Consider the following 4,958-nt stretch of genomic DNA (forward strand, 5'->3'; position numbering starts at 1 on the left):
GAGTGTGACTCTGCATCCAGATCCACAGACAGTAGGAAGAGTGTGACTCTGCATCCAGATCCACAGACAGTAGGAAGAGTGTGACTCTGCATCCACTTCCACAGGCAGTAGGAAGAGAGAGTGACCCAGCCTAAGTCTAATTTGTGCTACCCATGCACATGTGTTTTTTATTATTAAATTTTAAGAACTCTATATATTCTGTATAAACATTCCTTATCAGCTGTATGACTTACAAATCTTTTCTCTTGTATGAGCAACAGTACACAGTAATATGCTTAATGAATAATAAAACTAGGTGTTCTTGTATTATTCCAAATCCTAGAGAGAAAGCATTCAGTCTTCCACCTTTACCCCAGAGGTAACTTAGATTTTATGATGCATGAAATTCATCATTTTGAGGAATTTACCTAGAATTTTGGTTTGCTGAATATTCTTCTTCATGAAAAGGTGTCAATTTTGTCAAATTATGTTTCTGCAATATTGAAATGATCCCCAACTTAATTGAAGTAAAAGTTTCAAATCTGGTTTTTATTTTTGGAACCTAAATTCTAGTTCTATTGGATACCTCTGTGTGGCTTTCAATCCTTCCCATTTCTATCTAACGTCAAAAGCCTTATGTATATAATAGAATCAGTGGACTATATCTCATCCCCAGTGTGATCGAAACTGGAGTATGAGGGCTGAATCTTCTCCACTCCATTTATTTTCCTTCATAATTTAAAAAGAATATATATGAGGTTGACTTTGTCAAACAAAGGCATTTCAATTTCTAGTTCAATAATGAGCTGTACAAAATTTGAATTTCTTATTTATTAAGCAGAAGATGTTGAGGCCTATTCAAAAACTGAAAAGTATTTTTTAGGATGTTTGATGGTTACAGAACATAGCATGTAGGGGTTGCAGTTTCATTTCTATGGCTAATGAACCTTGATAATATTGCATTCTTCAACAGCTGGGAGGTTTTCTCCTAAAGCTACGTGGCCATCATCATTACCATTATGTGAATGGGATGTGACTAACATAATTGAATTTCTCAAATGAGGCACAATTCAGGATTTCTTGGGGGCAGTTCGGTTAGGAGATACGTGGGGGGAAACACCTGATATTACTTTATTTCCAGAGTGTTCCCAGAAGTCTCCAGGCCCTCATCCTGTAGTTTTGCACTACTGAGGAATTTCACTCCTGGGCCTCCAACTATGGCGTTGAAAGCTTGCCTGTCCTTCTACATCAGCTGCCATGCTATTCATGCAGCCATACGTGAGATGGGCTAAGGAGGAGCATAGGATAGTGCTAGAGCCCATGTTGTAGAATAATACACGCCCAGGTTTGAATCTTACTTTTATTATATATTAGCTTTGGGTAAGTCAGAATCTCTGTTTCCCATCTTTCATATGGAAGCCATTATACATACGTCATGTTTTACTGAGAGCTGAATGAGAAATATATTTGTCAAGTCCACCTTGCTGGTTGGTCTTTTTGATATTAATGCTTTTGTTTTATTAACATTTTGTTATTAAGATTGTCATTTATGAAAAAGGAAGGTTGGACGCCATTCTTTCCCTCCAGCAGCTAGCTCTGTATCTCCTGTCCAAGGCTATTGGATAAGTATGCCACGCTCACGCTGTTACTGACACGTAGATTATTCGGTAGTTACTGAATGCTAAGGTGGCACAGCACTATGGGAACACAAACAGAGACAGGGGCAGCCTCTCCCACCCTCGGCGGAGCAGAAAGCCTGAAGCTAGTCAGGCAGGACTGAGAACTGTACAGCCAAAAAGACCGTGTTCACCATCTCAGCCCCAGCTCCAAGGGAATCTGGGGGCTTGTGGCTAGACCACATTATTGGGACTGTAATCAGTTTAACATTAAATACTTCAAGTCCTCCTGTCTGGGATGCTCATTTCTCCTGAGGAGTCATGTGAGGTACAGAAGCCCACATCAATCAGGCTGTTGTTTTCTTCTGCTTCATCTCACTTATGTCAGCTGGATTGATAAACTAGAAAATAAGAGACACTTCTTTCTAAATAAGGAAAACCCTAATTTGAATAAACACCCCCTGCCAAACTCTCATTTTAAGAGGCTTCAACACAATTTGGAGCTTACGGCTTAGCTGCCCCGCTAATACTACTCTTAGAATTCATGCCAGGTTCCTTCTTTGCAAAAAAAGAAAGAAAAAAAAAGTTGGCAGGATTTTTAAGCCAACTGTACCTTCTAAAATCACTTAGCCCTTGACCTCTTGCCTTCTTAAAATTTGTTCAAAGGTCAAAGATGTTTAGCATTATAGAATAAACATTAGCGCAGAGGCTGTTGCCCCCACAGGTTAACTAGGATTATATTTTAAGCCAGGAAACACACTTTGTAATTGCTTTCTTTATTTTATTACATGACTCCAGCCCAGGCAAATGGCATTTGGAGAAATCTGATGGTGTCCGTGCTCCCATGGTAAGGGAAACAAGATCATCCTACCAAAATGCTGTACTACAAACTTGAACTATTTTATTTAATGCAGGGTAAAAAAAAGTTCAGCCCTGACCCCATGCTTCACACTGCAATTACCCTGACTTTGCAGGCACAGTTCTGGTTACAGCTACTGTGATCACTTCTCCTCTCCCATGGATTTGTATTTTTTCTCCCTTATTTCCACTGAAATTTTCTTCTAAACATTGAGGTCAAATAGCGTCACAGGAAGTTCTCGGGAGGTAGCTCCTCACAGTCAGATTGATGAATAGAAAATTGTCTTCAGCCAAGCAAGCAGTCAAGTGTATGTTTTCGATATGTTGGTGGCTACAAGGGAGAAAGGACATCTATACTGCCAAAGTAAGAGGTAGACTAGTTATATAGTTTCTATAATATATTACCATGCACAGCATCATGGTTAAAAATAAGAATATTACCTCCTTATCATGTGATGGTTGGCAATTCACAAAGAGCTTTCACCTATGATAATCTCATTGGTCTCCATAGAAATTAAAGAAAATAATGAAGATGTGGATTCCTATTTCTAATATACTTTTGCAGAGGAAGAATTTGTCATGATAGAATTGGTTATATTGGTACCTATCCTGTTGTACTTCCTGTCACCTGTCTCTCCATGCTCCAGCTACACCATTCCCAGAAGAGTCTAATCAAAGATTAGTAAATCCAGTCTATACTTTAAGAGTTGACATATTGTATAATTTATCATTCAGAAAACCCTCCAATGATAACTTGGAACCCAGTTTCCATGATAGCTTCTGTGAGAGGAAAAAAAATGAGTAAGGGAAAAATCACTGATTTGTTAGAAATACCAATCTAGTTGACAAAGTAAAAAAAGATATCATTGCTTTTGAAGAACTCAAACTCTAGTTGAAAGAGTCAAAATAATAAATGTGATAAAATACCTATAAAATGTTACAGAAGGAAGAGCCAGAATCCAGAGAAGATACAGAAATAATTGATCTTTAGCAGGGCCTTAAAAGGTTAATGGAGATTTTAAGTCACAAAGGGCAAGGAAGAGATGAGAGTGTATTCCGGGGAGAGAAAATGATCAAAGGCACCGAGCCGGGAACGAGCATTGGCAGCTGGTGAAAATGAGGCAGCTCACTGCATTAAGGATGAGAGGAGAGAGACTTGACAGACAGAGAGTGACGTGACGGACAGACGATGACCCGCAAGGAGAAATCTAGCTTCAATCCAATCTGTTATGTAGATTCTGCTACTAAACCTCATCTGCATCAAATCCTGGGAATGAGAACTCCAATCTATGAAGGACCTCATGATATTAATATAATAATATATAATAATATCAGTAATATAGCTTCTCTGCATGTCATATATTATGTGATGCTTGTCAAACAGGGCTAAGTGTGAACAAAACTCCTGAAAAGAAGCTGTGTCTGAAGAGACAGGTTGACTGATTAGAATCTCAGTGCTGTGGAGATATTGGAATTTTGCGGGTCCAGAAGCTAATTGCCTTATCTTGGGCCAGTTCTAGCCCCTAGAACAGCCATTCCTTACCTACCTGTGTGTCAGAACCAATATCCTGTGACTAACAGATCGAACACCTTTTGGAATCTATTGACAAAGGAGACAACTAACTTCCACCAACACGAAAGTTCAGATAGCACCATGGGAAAGCTTCCCCCACCTCTCTGTAACTGCCTCTCGGATATACCCACCTGGCTTAGTTAGGGTTTCTGTTGCTGTAAAGAGACACCATGACCACAAAAGCTCCTAAAAAGGAAACCATTTAATTGGCGCTGGCTTACGGTTTTGGAGGTCTAGTCTATTACCATCATGGGAAGACATGTGGAAGCATACAGGCAAGCTTCCCCCATCCCTCTATAGCTGCCTCTCTGATATACCCACCTGTCTTAGTTAGGGTCTGTGTTGCTGTGAAGAGATATGATGATCACGGAAACTCTTATAATTGGCACTGGCTTACAATTTCAGAGGTTTAGTCCATTATCATCATAGTGAGAAAAAAATGGCAGCAGGCAGGCAGGCAGGCATGATGCTGGAGAGGGAGCTGAGAGTCCTACATCTTGATTCACTGGCAGCAGAGGTAACTGTGTTCCACCCTGGGTGTAGCTTGAGCATATGCGACATCAAAGCCTTCCTCCACAGTGACGCTTTCTCATCCAATGCCACATCTACTCCAGTAAAGCCACACCTCCCAATAGTGCCACTTTCTATAGGCCAAGCATTCAAACACATACGTCTGTGGGGGCCATTCCTATTTATACCACCACCCATCAATGTATTTTAAACTTGCCTTGATTATTGTTGCAGGAGACCTGTCCATACAGTCAATTGACTGTGTCACTAAAGCAACCTTGAATCCAGGACAGAGACAGTGATTTACTGACCAGGATTATCCATAAAGTTCTTGGAGGACTTTGTAGGGCAGCTAGAGAGGACAGGAAGAGACTTGGGAGGAGTTTGTGGGCTTTTCCAGTACTGAGGTTCCAGAGAATGTG

The sequence above is a fragment of the Microtus ochrogaster genome, linkage group LG3 (assembly GCF_000317375.1).
Source record: "Microtus ochrogaster isolate Prairie Vole_2 linkage group LG3, MicOch1.0, whole genome shotgun sequence".
Classification (NCBI taxonomy): Eukaryota; Metazoa; Chordata; class Mammalia; order Rodentia; family Cricetidae; genus Microtus; species Microtus ochrogaster.